Here is a 14,848-nt window from a genome sequence, read left to right as displayed (position 1 = left end):
AACAGACTCCCAGCACAATATCTGCCTTATTGGCCTTCCCTCTCATCCTTACCCATAAGCACTCCGCCTTGTCATCGCACTCGGGTAGCTCTGTACTGTCCAAACCCTGCCTAACAGAGAGCCACCCCGCCACCTCTTCTACCTTGCCGATCCCTTCTGAAGAGCTCGTAGCCATCCGTCGCAGCACTCTGCTCACGGGAGGCGCCCCACCGTGTTTCCGTGATGGGGACTAAGTCATATCTATCCTGCCGCGCGATGGCTTCCAGCTCCTCCCGTTTAACGCCTGTGCTGCATGCGTTGGCATAGATGCATTCGAGCTGGCCTATCGAATCCACCCCTAACATCAGCACACGCTGCCCCCAGGCTCATCTCTGGTGCACCTAGTCTTATCCCTTACCTGCGGAGAGTTTCGAGCAGGGAAGACACAGAACACTCAATATGAGATCCTGCAAGCGTCTTCAATCTTTATTTCTAACAGGGTTCTTTTATATGATTTCTATAACATATGCCTACTACTCATTCTCTTATTGGTTACATGATAAAAAAGTTACACTCACATACCGCACATACTTACGGTTACAGGCTACTTATTTTTACATTTCTTCAACCACAACTTCTCTTCACAAAGTTCCTTGCTTTCGCCACTGTCTTGTCGAAGCAGAAATCTTCTTGCTTGCACAACGCCTCTGCAGACTTGTGACCCTGTTCCATTTAGCATTCCTCAACAATTCCCCCTTTTTCTTTTTGTTGAACAATCCAAACTGGATTCACAACTGATTCTAGACCCTTCTTCATACAAGAAAAAGTACGACAAATAATAACAAGTACAATAATGATAATAACAAAAAACCGAATGCCTACCTTCATCAAGGTTTTTAACCAACCGGTAATTCCCCATTTTCAAGTCAGTCATCAACAGGATTTATAACAACAGTAAGCTTTTTCATGTTATCTTGCAATTGGGAAAGTTTCTTATGAATAGATTCAGAGTGATCAGAAAGATTCCTACAACACATTCCTTCAAACTATTCACAACCGTGGCCCTGTGCTAACAACAAAAAATCAATGGCAGCTCGATTTTGCAATAAGGTATGCCGTATACCATCGACATCAGTGATGAGTTCATCTACTATTCTGGAGGTAATATTAATTTGTTTTCCTGTCCAAGAAGCTAGCCGTTTTAATTGGGTTAGTGCTTTGGCAGAGGCAGCTTGGGGTGTAAAAAGAGATGCTAAAATAACAGTCGGGCGTTCCCACAATTCCACATTATCTTTACATTCAGGTCCCAATTGATATGTATCACATCTAGCACGTTTAGATTTGTGACTTATATTACTCATATTCAACAATTGATGAATGCTGGGGGCAAACAACTTTAATTTGCCAAGATAACACAGTCCTCCTTGTGCTTTTGTAGGTATAGCTGGCCAAGCACGATCCCCACAAATAAGAAATAGTCCTGGTGGTAACATTTTTGCCTTTTTTTACTTTGCCATACCCGGTTACGGGCCAATTCCAACCATTACAATAACCAGTAATGTTATAGTACCAAAAAGATTTAGGGGTAATCCAGATACTATCATTTCTTGGCTTTTCAGGTCTAAAGTTCTTAATTTTAACTAAATCTTTACCTTGATAATCCCCAAAAGTTAAACAATAATCTCCAGGTACAGACCCCAAAATATTAAGTTCCTGAGGCTCTATACCAGTAACATTCAATTTCTTAATAATGCTATGTGTTTGGGCTCCCAAAGGATTTGTGGAGATATTTAATGTGTCACACCAATTGTTTGTGGTTAATCCAGGCCGAATGGTACAGAAATCAGTCTTTGCTTGATTTAGATCATAAACTTTGGCTGTCGTCCAAGGCCCAAATCCTCTCATGTTTTTTAAAGGGACCCCAATTAAGCACGTACGAAACGGATCAGATGGGGTAGCTAATGATGGACAAAATGAATCCTGTCCTGTCTCGTTAGCCCAAGTAATCCACATATTCTGTCGAAGATCAATCTTGTGAAGGTTTCCCAATCCCTTTCCTAAGATAACAGACCATGTGATTAAAATCTTCATCCCAGTTATAGTTCTATCCATTTTCTGTTATAAAGCAAGCGAAGGTTCAAAATTGTTAGTAATGATTAAACAGTCTATAGTTCTATTTACAAACCAGGCGTCTCAGTAGAAACATCGTTTACAGCCGGTCTAGTCCATCTGGACGGAATCCATTGTAACCCTGTTGGCGTAAGTACACACATGTGACCTCTTCCCTGATAAACAACTTCAGCTGGTTCTTGCCAAATCCCAGTTTTCAAATCTCTATATTTAACCCTAATTTTTGGCGACTCGGCAGACTTTGGTTTTGGCTTTATATCATGAACCCAGGCTGCAGGCTGATCTTGCCCCAAAATACAAAGATGATTTAAAGTAAACAATGTACGAGCTAGACGTTCTTGTATATCCACAGTATCATCATTCTTCACTAAATATCGTTTTAATACTTGATGTGTTCTTTCTATAATAGCTTGACCAGCGGGTGAGTGTGGTATACCTGTTACATGTTTCACCCCCCACATTTGCACAGACTTTTGAACTTTTGTACTGATATATGCTGGACCATTATCAGTCTTAATCTCTTGAGGCACCCCCATAACAGCAAAACATGTAGTAAGATGTCTAACTACATGGAGTGCCTTTTCTCCAGCCTGAGCTGTTGCCCATATATATTTACTGTAAGTATCAATGGTTACATGAACATATTTTAAACGCCCAAATCCATTTACATGGGTTACATCCATTTGCCATAGTTCATTCGGACCAAGACCCCTGGGATTTACTCCTATTCCCAAACCCGGACCAAAACGGCTGCATTTTGGACAGCTTCGTACAATACCTTTAGCCTCATCTATGGTAATTCTGAATTGTTTGAACAGTCCCTTGGCATTTTGGCGAAAGGCTTCACGTGCCTCACGAGCTTTCACAAACTCACTTAGAGGTACAGTCAAAGATACCAATTGATCAGCCTTCTGATTACCTTCACCCAAACCTTCTGACCATTTATGACTTCTAATATGAATCACGCAATATGGTTCTGACCGTTGATGTACAGCAGATTGAAGTTGCCGTAATAATGCAAACAATCTAGGATTGTTAACCTCTTTTATCCTTGCTCCTTCTATTCAGTATACTATTCCAGCCACATATAACGAATCAGAAACAACATTAATTGGTTCATTTATCCACTTAACAAAAGTCCATACGACTGCTGACAATTCTAACAATTGCAGCGAATCTCCTTTTTCTGCTGCAATTATCTGATGACTCCACTGTCCATTCACTTCCCAGGTGACAGCTGCTGTCTGTGATTTTCTACCTGCATCTGTATAAACGGTTAATGCATTCTAAATAGGAGCTTCACTTCTCTTTGGTTTTTCAATCCATCCTGTTCCAGACATCCATTTTAGCACTGGACTTTTTAAAGGGCTTAAATTGATAGACACACCCTGGGTCAATAAACTCAATTGCAACATTTCCGAATGTTGTAACCACCAGTCCAAATCTTCTCGCCGAATTGGGAGATAAATTGTTCCCGGTTCTTTACCCAAAATCTGTAACAATCGCATTCTACCTTTACGAATTAACTCTGCCAAATTTTCATCTTTTTGTCGTATCGTCTTTTTTGGTCGCAAAGACGTAAAGAGCCACTCTAAAACCCGAGGCTCCCCCTTTTTCTTTTTACATTGGGTTAATGTACCTATGAACCGATTCTTGGAGTGTAAGATAGCGAGATCGACAGGTAAATCTGGATCAAAGCGGTCCACCATACGAGATGTAATGACAGTGGAGATGTTTTTTATTGTCTCTTCTTGCAGACTTGATAATTTCACAGGTAAGGACGGATCAGTTCCCTTTAACAAAGGTCGTAAAACTTCTAACTCCTCATTGGTAATTCCCACTATTGGTCTCAGCCACTGTAAGTCTCCTAGCAGCTTTTGTGCATCGTTCAAAGTCTTGACATCAGTCTGTATTTCTAGTTTTTGTGACCGTACCTGGGAGTCTGTAATAAGCCATCCCAAATATTTCCACACTGGTTGACATTGTATCTTTTCTGTTGCAATTTTCAAACCATGCTTATATAATGTCTCTTCAAGATATTGTTCCTGGTTTGCAGAAAATGGTTGTTGTTGGGCCAACAAAATATCATCCATATAGTGATATATTATCGTCTTGTCCCAGGTTGATCGGATTTCTCTCAGGGCATCGTCCACAAAAAGTTGACATAAAGTAGGACTGTTTTTCATGCCTTGTGGAAGTACAATCCGTTCAAATCTGCGAGCTGAGCCAGCTCGATTAACAGATGGTAACGTAAAAGCAAAGCGTTCAGTATCTCTGGGATGTAAAAAGATGGTGAAAAAACAGTCTTTTAAGTCAATAATTAATAAATGCCAGCCTATCGGTAACATAGCTGGGCTAGGCATTCCCGGTTGAAGCGCTCCCATGGCTTGCATCTGTTCATTGACTGCTCTGAGATCATGTAATAGCTGATATTTGCCCGATTTTTTCTTGATAACAAAAATGGGTGTATTCCACGGGCTAGTTGAAGGTTTAATATGTCCCAACGCTAATTGTTCATCTACCAATATTTCTGCTTGTTCCAGACTTTCCTTCCTTAGCGGCCACTGTTCGATCCAGACAGGTTCATCATTTGTCCAAACTAAAGGAATCGGGAAAGTCCAATCGGTGACCGCTCCTAAAAAGGCGACTCAGTTGTCAATCTTACTCCTAACTGGAGAAGAATATCTCATCCAATCAAGGCTGAAACTCCATGAGGGAAGGGCATTACAGTAATTGTGGCATTGGTTCTTTGTCCATCTAGATAAACTACAATTCTATCCTGACTTTGTTGAACACTAGCTGTTCCCCCAACTCCTTCCACGCCTCCAGCAACAGTCCTTGTTGGCCACGATTCTGGCCAAAAATGTTCACCGACGATAGAAATATCAGTTTTGGTGTCCAACAAGGCTTGTAAAATAACTCTCTCCCCTTTATTTTCCAGAGTGACTGTTGTTATTGGTCTTTCTGTGAGAGGCATGGATAACATCACTAATCCTCCTGTCGAGCCGAATCCTCTATCACCTCTAATTTGCTGATTTCCAGTTGTCATTCCCTTGGTTAATTGTAACAATGGCACCAACTGTGCTATCTTGCTTCCCTTCAGTATAACAATTGGAGGAAACAAAGTTTGTGCTACAATATAGATTTCACCTTCAAAGTCGCTGTCTATTACTCCAGGCAGCACAAATATTCTTTTTATTCCACTTGATGAACGTCCCAACAGCAATGCCCCTTGTCTCTCGCCATTTATAATTATTTTTCTGCATATTCCTGTAGCAATCTTTTGTGGTTTAGGGTCAATAAGTGTAACATCTACTGCTGTTGCCAAGTCCAATCCGAGGCTGCCAAGCGTTGCTGGAGATGGTTGTCCCGCTGGGGTGAGTTGAGATGTGGCTCTGGAGCTGGCGTAAGGTTGTCCCTCAATGATACCGGAGCCGCGATTGGTGTCCTCGCGCTGCGACCCCTAGCGCTCGACATCCCGTTTCCCGATCAACGGCACGCAGTGGTACTGTGGGTGTCTTGCCGGCAGTTCTGGCACCAAACTCCTGGCTCCCTACACTGTTGTCTCTTGTGACCTAGCTTTCCACACCTATAACACTTAAACTTTCCACCCCTACTGTCATTAAAGCCTCTATTGCCCCCTGCTGGTTTTAAAGGTGCAAGGGTGGCTGCAAAGGCTTGTTGTTGCTGTTGTTGACCTTCAATTAACTTTTCCCCTAGTTTCTCCAATGATTCCACTAACATTGCTTGTGGACCTACAGGGACCTTGCTCATACGTTCTAACATTAGTTCAATTGATGCATCAGCTGGCAAAGTAACCAATACAGCTCTGGCGGCAGCGTTACCGTTTTCCAAAGCACATTGTCGCAACAGTGCAGCTTTTAGAGCCGGAGGCATATTTGCCTTATTCAAGGCTGCTGTGAGCCTATCCACAAAGGCTCTTGGGTTTCCTGTTTGATTGACATATATGATGGAGTGGCTGGAGTTTCCCTTACGTTTGACAGGCCTTCCCGAGCCAAACGCATGGACTCCAGACATTTCTCAGGACCCATTTCCATCTGCATTATCACATGTGCAAAGGCTCCTGCTGGCTGCATGGCAGGACTTTTCTGTTGATCTTCTCCTCTCCACTGGTTTCCACAGGGAAAGTGTAAGTCCCTGTCGGTCCCTGTTTGGGCACCACTTGCAGAGAGTTTCGAGCAGGGAAGACACAGAACACTCAATATGAGATCCTGCAAGCGTCTTCAATGTTTATTTCTAACAGGGTTCTTTTATATGATTTCTATAACATATGCCTACTAGTCATTCTCTTATTGGCTACATGATAAAAAAGTTACACTCACATACTGTACGTACTTGCGGTTACAGGCTACTTATTTTTACATTTCTTCAACTACAACTTCTCTTCACAAAGTTCCTTACTTTCGCCACTGTCTTGTCTCAGCAGTAATCTTCTTGCTTGCACAATGCCTCTGCAGACTTGTGACCCTGTTCCATTAACCATTCCTCTACACTTACCCCCTTCAACCCTAGTTTAAAGCCCTCTCTATGAGGCCCACCATCTCACGAGCGAGGATTCTTTTACCCCTTTGAGATAGCCGGATACCATCTGTCGCTAGCAAGCCCGGTGCCGTGTAAACCTCCCCGTGATCAAAAAACCCCAAACGCCACCGATGGCGCCAGCCTCTGAGCCACGTAATCACCGGGTGTGGTTTCCTGTTCCTTTCAGTATATTTCCCTGCCACTAAGGGATTGAGGAAAACACTACCTGTGCTCCTTCCACTAATCGCCCCAGTGCCCTGCCAGCCGCTTGTAGAATGATTCATCCGTCTCTTCAACCTGGTCAGGCGGTCTGTTACAGACTCTCAGCACAATATCTGCCTTATCGGCCTTCCCTCTCCTCCTCAACCTGTGGGATGGGTCAGGACTGCATATTGGGCCCTCTGTCCCCCTCAGAAGGGACTCGCCTATGACAATTACCCGCTGTTTTCTTTTTTTGGGGGGCTTTGGGAACACATGGGGCTGCCCGACTGAGCCTGGGCACCTCCCTGGATAGGGCTTCACCTACACCCTGATCTTCATTGACCTGGTCCTCAAGTTCCAGAGCCACGTTCCTGTTCCGTAGGGGCAACTGGGAAGGTGAGGGAGACCGGGAGGGGACTCACCTGCCTCCCCGAGCAGGGACCTGTATCCATTCCCCTGCATCTCTTAGGTCCCCTCCTGCCCGGTGGCGAGGGCGCAGGGGAACCTCCGCTTCTCGCAGAGCCTCCATCTGCTGCCTCTGCCCCAGGGATGGTAGGGTGTGGGTCCACCAATCTACCTCCCTCTCACACTCCCTGATACTCCTCAACCTTTCCACTTCCTCCTTCAGGTCTGCCACCAGGCTGAGCAGATCATCTACCTGGTCACATCTCACACAAGAGGTGTCCCCGCTGCCCTCCAGCATCAGTGATAGACTCGGGCACTCCCCGCAGCCAGATACCCGGACAGCTGCACGTTTACATGGGAGCTCAGTCTGCGTCACCACATTTTTCCTAGCGATGGCTTTCACCTCAGTGGCAGCGATACTGGGGTCGTCTCCTGAGGACGATGCCCACCGCTTCAGTAGCCTGCTTGAGCTGGGGGGGGGGGGGGCTGCGCCCTGCCCTCACGAACTGCCACGCAAACTGCCACACCACGACACACCTTTCTGACGCACCACGCCCTGCTTCCTGTGCTCCTCAGGGCCATTTAAATCTCCCACAGTTGCCCCTGGCAATGCCCACGCCGCGGCAGCCTGTCTCGTGAGAGCTGCCTGCTCTGCACGGTCCCTCTGCTCTTCCCCGGGGCTCCTGGACCTCGGGAACCTCCCGGTCTGCCTCAATCTAGCGCTTAGCCACCAACTTACCATTGCGTCTGCTGGCCTCGCCGTTGACCGATGTGATTTTAATAACTACATTGTTATTGTATTTAACGAGCTAATTTCCTACCTAGTTTAAAGACACACGTGTCTTTTTCTGTCTACGTCTCAGAAAAATTAAAATTAACTCCTTACCTGGTCACATTGACAATGCAGTAGTTGTAGCTGTAGTACAGGAGCAGGTATTGTAGTTGCCAGTAAGTGTTGCTTTCTCTGTTCAAGGTCTCACTTGCTGTAAATTTAATGCAGGTGAAAACAGTGCTGCTGCTCCTCCTCCAGTTGACTTTATATCTTCTGGTGGCTTGCCCTTCCCCTTTCCCAGGTGATTGTGCTAAGGGTGGTGGGCGGGGGCTCAGGGGTATTTGAGCCACAGCCTCTGCTGAGGGAGCTCATTGTGCTCCTGGGTTTCTCTGGCGTTAGTGCTCAGCTCTTCCTTGAGTGCTTTGCAGCTTTTGAGCTGGCTCAGCCTTTTGGGAAGAGGTATCTGCCTGAGGTAAGAGCTTCAGGACCACTCAAGGTTCTGCAGCATGTGTGGTGGAAAGTAACACTTGTATGCAGTTTTTTTCCCCTTTTCTTTTTTTCAGGTCCGTAGTTTTGTTTTGAGTGTTCAGGGGTAGAAAGACTGTTTAATAGTATGCATTGTTTGTTTTTGTTTGGTTTTTTTCTTTTAATTCTTCATGTATTATGTTTCCCTGGAATTTCCAACTTTACTGAAAATGGAACCTTGTTTTTTTCACCAGTTTTGCTGTATGCTGTGTAAGTTAATGATATCTCTCTTAACAAGACTGGTGGTGACATTGTTTAGCAGGGATTAGGGTGAATGTCCTGTATATATTTGTGTATGGAGTTTTAGTATTTCTGAAGAAAGCAGAAGAGCCATGAGGCACAGTGCCCTTCAGGGTTTGGGATGCCTTTCCTCCTTGCCCACAGAATGCCAAGTTGTCCCTAGAATCTTTGCAGCTTGTGGCAGGCCCCTTGTAGATTACAAGCCTTGGGAATTGACTTTACTTTGTGGGCATGTAGCAGAGCTCAGAGTTTCTGGGAAGCTGTAGGTTAGGAGGTTCCCCCAGAGTGGAACTGCTGTTGCAGATTATCCCAGATGAGTTCACCTACTGTGGATTACCTAGTTGGAGCCCCTGGTGAAGGTAAACCTTATGCATGACCCCCCCAGCATGTGCATGTTCTTGTGCATGTATCTTACCACTGCAAATTATCCATCTAACCCACCTTCCCTGTGAGTTTTTTCCCATGCCGATTGGTGGGGGTGTCACACCCTTCCCCTCCACCTGCTGTGTATCCCTGAAGTTCCATGTATTCTTGGTGTTATTTGTGGCTGCTGTCCTGTCTGTTTCATCCCCCGCCCCCAAAGTGCAGGGGTGTGGCTAAAGTTGACCATTTCCTGCATGACTGCAGGGGGTGTTGTTGCCCCCCTCCCCTTCTGGGACATGGCTGCTCCTCTTCCCCCCATGTATTTCCATGCCCCTCCATGGAAAGGAGCATGAACATGTGGTGTGTTTTGTGCTTTGGGGCTCTTGTACCTCTGTTAAGGGAGTCAGCTGGAGACATGCTCAGAGGGACTCTGAATCATTGGCTATTCACAGTAAAGAATTTGTTTTGCAACCAGAGATATTTTGGAGATGGAATTCTTAAGGGATCTAATTCTGCTTTTTGATTCATTCCTATGCAGAAGGTAGTTATGGTAGAAGTAAGGTGGTATGCACAGCCTTGCTAGAAGTGAAGCATAACCCCAGAGCGTTTTGGCTTTTTTATAGGAAACTGAAGCACATCAATTTTGGTAACAACAACAATGTCATTGCATTTAATGAGCCAGTTTCTTACCTAGTTTAGAAGGGCATCTATTGTTTTCTATCTACACCCCAGACAAATTAAATTTAATTTCATACCTGGTCCTATTGCTGGTGCAATAGGTGTAGCTGTAGCACAGGAGCAATTAGTGTCCTTTCCTGGGGGAGTTTACTTTCTCTGTTCAGGGTCTCATTTGCTGTAAATTTAAGGCAGGTGAGAACAGTGCTGCTCCCTCTCCAGCTGACTCTATAACTGCTGGTGGTTTGCCCTTTCCCTTTCCCAGGTGATTGTGTTAAGGGTGGTGGGCGGAGGCTTGGGCTAATTGAGCCACAGCCTCTGCTGAGGGAGCTCATTGTGCTCCTGGGTTTCTCTGGTGTTGGTGCTCAGCTCTTCCTTGAGTGCTTTGCAGCTTTTGAGCTGGCTCAGCCCTTTGGGAAGGGGTGTCTGCCTGAGGTAAGAGCTTCAGGACCACTCAAGGTTCTGCAGCATGTGTGGTAGAAAGTAACACTTGTATACAGCTGTGCTTTTTTCCCCCCCTTTCTTTTTCAGGTCAGTAGATTTGTTTTGAGTGTTCAGGGGTAGAAAGATGGTTTAATAGCAGGCACTGTTGTTTTTTTTAATTCTTCATGTGTTGCGTTTCCCTGGAATTCCCAACTTTTTCGAAAATGGAACCTTATTTTTTTTAACAGTTCTGCTGTATGCTGTATAAGTTGATGATATCTCTCTTAACAGGACTGATGGTGACATTGTTTAGCAGGGCTTAGGGGGAGTGTCTTGTATGTATTTGAATATGGAGTTTTAGTACTACTGATGAAAGCAGAAGGGCTGTGAGGCACAATGCCTTTCAGGGTTTGGGATGCCTCAATGCCTTTCCTCATTGCCCACAGAATGCCATGTTGTCCCTAGAATCTTTGCAGCTGGTGGCAGGCCCCTCTTATATTAGAAGCCTTCGGACTTGACTTTATTTTGTGGGCATGTAGCAGAGCTCAGATTCTCTGGGAAGCTGTAGGTTAGGGGGTGCCCCCGGAATTTGGGATGTGTCTCAGAAGAGTGGCTCCTGAGGAGTAGCCACTGAAGGGGGTTCAGGAGTGCAGATTGAGGAAGCAGTGGGGTTCCTTTCCTGAGTGTTGAGGAGAAGAAAAGGGGTTTCTTAAGTTTTGGGACTGCTGGGAAAGGGAGGAGGGTTCACCAGCCCTTCTCAGATGAGTTTTCCAGTTGGTTTTGAATGTCATAGAATTGTAGAATGGTTTGGGTTGGAAGGCACCATAAAGATCCTCTAGTTCCACCCCACACCCCTCCCCCCCCGGGACACCTTCCGTGAGACCAGGTTGCTGAAAGCCGTATCTGACCTGGCCTTGAATGCTTCCAGGGAGGGAGCACCTGCAGGTTCTCTGGGCAATGCGTTCCAGTGCCTTGCCACCCCTAGTGAGAAATGTCTTTCTAACACCTAAACTAAATGTACCCTCTTTAGGGCTAAAGTCATTACAGCCTTGTCCTATTGCTGTACTCCTTTGTAAAAAGTCCCTCTGCAGGTTTCTTATAGGCAGCCTTTATGTACCGTGAAGTGTGCTATAAGGTCTCCTGCAAAGCTGCATGCTGGTCTGAGAAGGTGAGGTGGTAGTCGGCCGTGTCGGTGTTGAATAGCAAAGTATTATGTGGCTGCTCGGTTCAGTGTTTACCTTCTGTTCTGGAGGTGCTGTGTGGGCTATCTTTGAATTGGATGAGCATTTGAGGTGAGCTGTGGATTAGTGAGGAGGAGTGTGGGGCTGATGAATTCTCATGAGCGCCATGCTAACTTGCTGTCTCTCGGTACCTTAGGTAGCAGGAGTGACGACAGCTGCAGGGTCTGAGTCGAACAAGTGGGGAAGCGAACATGGTGGCACTTGTGAGGAGGTGGGAGTTGGGGAAGTAGTTGGCGTTGGCCAGTGGGATGCTTATTCCCTTTTCTGATTTGTTGTTTGTTTGTTTTTTAAATTGCAGATGTTGAAGAGCAATGTGTCCCTTTGAGGAACATCCTAGTTAGCCTGTGTGGTTTTGTGGAGGATGGATTGGGACCCTCAGCCTTCTGAAAGCTATGTTGAGGGACCCGGGCTGGGGAGAGGCTGGGAGGGAGGGACAGAGCTGGGAAGTGCCAGGAGGGGTTTTAAAGTTAGAGTAGGAGGGCAGGAGCCGTCCTGTGTGGGCAGGCAAAGGGAGCGGGTTGCCTTTCAGCATGAGAGCAGTGTGTCCCAGGCAGGGCAGTTCCAGCCTGTGTCCATGGTGGTGTGCAGTTTGTGTAGTCTGTCTTCTGTGCCTTAGGCCTTCCTCAGGTCTCGATGTCCTTATCGCGCTTTTTGCCGGGGGAGCGCGGCATGCGCTTTAGGTGCCGTCCCTAGGGTTTCGAATGCTCTTGCTCATTGGCACAGCACCAATCAGGTGCTTCTTTTCATGTGTTCGGAGCTCTAAAGCATGGATTGGTCTCGTCATATTCCAGTTGGTTCTTTTTGCGTTGTTCTTTCGGGCTGCTTTGGCAGCTCTGCTCTCTAGTCGTCTGTTTTCTCAGACTGGGAGTTCTTCCCTGCCTCTTGATGTTCCTAGATCTTCATGACAGGCTTCTGGCGTGTCCATGGTCTTGGTTTTGACAGTACCATCTTTTAACAGGCTGTTACGTGGGACTCCTCGGGGGTCTGCCGTAGAGCCTCCTTGCCTCAGTGTTTTGGACGCTGTAGGTCATCTTGCCGGATGGCACCTCCCATCTGGGAGTCATTCTTCTTGCTGAGAGTTTTCTCTCTGAATCACCTTGTCTGTAGTCTTCTGTGTTGTGTTGGTCCGTGCACAGGTGTGCTTGGCTTGGAGCCGATCTGCCTGGGGCTGTTGAGTCAGGGGTAGGTGGCACAGCGATAGGAGGGTTGTACTGTTTTTTAAATGGCTGGTTGTAGCTGGAGTACTGGTATTCCTAGATGGAATCAAAGTCTCTGGACTTGTTAAGCTCTTGCTCTGCATCCAGGCTGATTTGTTCAATATGGGGCTTTATTCAGATGCGGAGAGATGAGATGCGTGCCCCAGAGCAACGGAGGAGGGGAGCGGAGTGCCATAAGGAGGTGGATCTGTGAGTGGAGTGGGAGGGAAGATGCAGCCGGTGGCTCTATGACTAGCTGATAGGGATTTCTTTTTTCTTTTATTAATTTTAAGTTGCGAAGCAAGGAGTGAAGCGGGCCATGAGTGCTGGAGGTGTCTCTGGCAAGGTGACCTCTGACTACTGGGTTAAAGGAACTGTTCCTTTGGAGGTGTTACTTTGTTGGTAAAGTTGGAATCACCCCTTGTTTGACTTTGCAGGCAGTGCGCATGCTTTGATGTGGCAAGCTCTTGATGACAGAGCGGGGTATTTGAGCGGCCAAGGTAGAGGAGAGGGAGTTGGGAATCGGTCCAAGCAGGCTAAGGTTTCAGGCGGCCTCTCAGCATGCGTCTCCCGCTTTGTTTTTTCCACGTGGGGCACGCAGCCTCAGAGGAGCCATGCCGCAGGCCAATGAGGAGTTTGAGAAGGTGAGGTGGTTGTGGGCTGGGTCGGTGTTGAATATCGAAGTATTGGGTGGTTGCTCGGTTAAGCATTTACCTTTTGTTTTGCAGGTGCTATGCGGGCCAGCTTTGGAATGGCATGAGCCTTTGAGGTGAGCTGTGGCTGAGGGAGGAGGAGCATGGGGCCGGTGACTTCTAGCGACTGCTGTGCTAATTCTGTGCATCTTGCTGTCTCAGGTACCCTGAGAGATGATGGTGGCAGGGTGTGACCCTGGAAAGAGCAGGTAAGCATAACAGTGTGGTGGGGGTGTGTGTGTGTGTGAGATTAAGTGGGCTTTTGAGAAATGAGCTCGTGTTTGCTGATGGGTTGGTTACTGCCTCTTCTGATTGTGTTGTTGGTGGTTTGTTTTTTTTTACTGTCTTCACTGCAGACGAGGAAGAGGAACCTGGCAACTGCCGGACGGTCCCAGTTAACCGATGTGAGTCGTGCGGAGGCTGGATTCGTACTCTCGGCCCTCTGAAAGTTAAGTTGAGGCACACGGGCTGGGGAGCGGCTGGGAGGGAGGGACAGAGCTGGGAAGTGCCGGGAGGGGTTTCAAAGTTAGAGTAGGAGGGCAGGAGCCGTCCTGCGTGGGCAGGGGAAGGGAGCGGGTTGCTTTTCAGCCTGAGACCAGCGCGTGCCGGGCAGGGCAGTTCCGGCCTTTGTCTGTGGCGGTGTGTAGTTTGTGTAGTCTGACTTGCATGCCTTCGACCTTGTTTGGGCCTCGATGCAGTCATCAATCCTTGCGCTCAGGGAGCGTGGCGTGTGCTTCGGCAGCAGTCCCTAGGGTCTCGAATGGCCTTACTCATCGGCACTGTGCCAATCGGGTGCCGCTTTCTTGCGCTCGGAGGTCTGCAGCGTGGTTTGGCGTCGGAAGGTTCCCGCCGGTTCTCTTTTGCGGCGCTCTTCTGGGCTGCTTTGGCAGCTCTGCTCTCTAGGTGTGTGTTGTCTCGGAATGGGAGTTCTTCCCCGCACTTTGATGTTCCTAGGTCTCGATGACAGGCTTCTTGTGCATCCGTGATCTTGGTTTTGACAGTCCCATCTTGTAACGGGCCGTTCCTTTTGCCTCTTCTTCTTTGGCGCGGTCGTAGAGCCTCCTGGCTTCGTGGTCTTGGCCACTGTAGGTCATCTTGCTGGCTGGCAACTCTCATCCCGGAGTCATTCTTCTTGCTGAGAGTTTTCTCTCTCTCAGAATCACCTTGTTGGTACGTTTTGTCTTGTGTGTGTTGTGTGTGTGGGTGCGTTTGGCTTGGAGCTGCTCTGCCCGGGGATCTAGAGTCAGGGGTAGGTGGAACAGCAATAGGAGCCTATGGGTGACACGTTGATTTGCCTTGATGATTTAGGCAAGGGTTGTAAAGTCGTCTGGGATCGAGTAGGCATTGGTGGGCTTTGTGGACAGCCACACTGATAGTGTTCTACAGAGGTGATTGGAGCTGTGTGGCATGGGCTGTTGGGGGGTGATGAAGCAGATTTCAGTCTCTAAGGTCTCAGGTCTTGCA

The 14,848-nt window shown here is 47.2% G+C and overlaps 1 long non-coding RNA gene across 1 annotated transcript in view; it reads left to right on the top strand.

The window, feature by feature from the left end:
- LOC126034699 (uncharacterized) overlaps window positions 1-13,803 on the top strand; it is a 76,542-nt gene extending 62,739 nt beyond the window's left edge. Inside the window, exon 3 of the long non-coding RNA XR_007504684.1 lies at window positions 13,741-13,803. This is a non-coding gene — a long non-coding RNA (uncharacterized LOC126034699). The remainder of the gene's footprint in view (window positions 1-13,740) is intronic.
- Window positions 13,804-14,848: the final 1,045 nt, after the last annotated feature.

Source organism: Accipiter gentilis, chromosome 35, assembly GCF_929443795.1.
Source record: "Accipiter gentilis chromosome 35, bAccGen1.1, whole genome shotgun sequence".
In the NCBI taxonomy this organism is placed as follows: domain Eukaryota; kingdom Metazoa; phylum Chordata; class Aves; order Accipitriformes; family Accipitridae; genus Astur; species Astur gentilis.
Note: the sequence above shows the minus strand (reverse complement) of the source record. Positions and strands in the feature narration are given on the sequence as shown.